This window comes from Lipotes vexillifer, unplaced genomic scaffold, assembly GCF_000442215.2.
Source record: "Lipotes vexillifer unplaced genomic scaffold, Lipotes_vexillifer_v1.1 scaffold124, whole genome shotgun sequence".
NCBI classification, from domain to species: Eukaryota; Metazoa; Chordata; class Mammalia; order Artiodactyla; family Lipotidae; genus Lipotes; species Lipotes vexillifer.
The window spans coordinates 877,606-878,860 of NW_006771308.1; the positions used below are offsets into that span (position 1 = coordinate 877,606).

At 40.7% G+C, this 1,255-nt stretch overlaps 1 protein-coding gene across 2 annotated transcripts in view; it reads left to right on the forward strand.

The window, feature by feature from the left end:
* NIN (ninein) overlaps positions 1 to 1,255 on the forward strand; it is a 96,268-nt gene that overhangs the window by 58,825 nt on the left and 36,188 nt on the right. The gene's annotated exons all lie outside the window — the stretch shown is intronic.

The following is a 1,255-nucleotide window of genomic DNA, read 5'->3' on the forward strand; positions in this document are numbered from 1 at the left end:
GACCCAGCAATCCCACTACTGGGCATATACCCTGAGAAAACCATAATTCAAAAAGAGTCATGTACCACAATGTTCATTGCAGCACTATTTACAATAGCCAGGACATGGAAGCAACCTAAGTGTCCATCAACAGATGAATGGATAAAGAAGATGTGGCACATATATACAATGGAATATTACTCAGCCATAAAAAGAAACGAAACTGAGTTATTTGTAGTGAGGTGGATGGACCTAGAGTCTGTCATTACAGAGTGAAGTAAGTCAGACAGAGAAAACAAATATTGTATGCTAACGCACATACATGGAATCTAAAAAAATGGTACTGATGAACCTAGTGGCAGGGCAGGAAAAAAGACACAGATGTAGAAAACGGACTTGAGGACACGTGGGGGAGGGGAAGCTGGGCCGAAGTGAGAGAGTGGCATGCACATATATACACTACCAAATGTAAAATGATGGCCAGTGGGAAGCTGTTGCATAGCACAAGGAGATCAGCTCGACGCTTTGTGACGACCTAGAGGGGTGGGATACGGAGGGAGGCTCAAGAAGGAGGGGATATGGGGATACATGTATGTCTTTTTTATTTTAGCCATCCTAGTGGGTATTAAGTGGTATCTCATTGTGAGTTTGATTTGCATTTCCCTGATGGCCTATAACACTGAGTATCTTTTCATTTGCTTATCTTCTTTGGAGAAATGTGTCTTCGGATCCTTTGCCGAATATTTAAATGTGTTATTTGTCTTTTTATTATTAAGTTGTAATAGTTCTTTATATATTCTACAATCAAGTCCCTTATCAGATATAATTTACAAAAACTTTTCTCCTATTCTGTGGGTTGTGTTTTTTTTTACTTTTTTGTTGGTATCCTTTGAAGCACAAAAGTTTTTAATTTTGATGACGTACAGTTTATCTATTTTTCTTTTGTTGCTTGTGTTTTTGACATCACATCTAAGACTTGTATTGGTTTTTAAACTCCAGCTATTACAAGACCAAGTAGATGAACTCCAGTCTGAGCTGGAAGAATATCGTGCACAAGGCAAAGTGCTCAGACTTCCCTCGAAGAACTCACCGTCAGAAGAACTTGATATTAACAGTGGTTGCCTCGAGCCTGACCAGGGTAAGCCATTCAGACGCCATCTTTTCAGAGTCTCTGCCTTTGGCTTTTGTTTTTAAAACCATGGTTGAATGTAGAATTGCAAAATGTTGGCAATCCCGCCCCACCCACCACCACCACCACCACCCTCCCGCCCCCCCC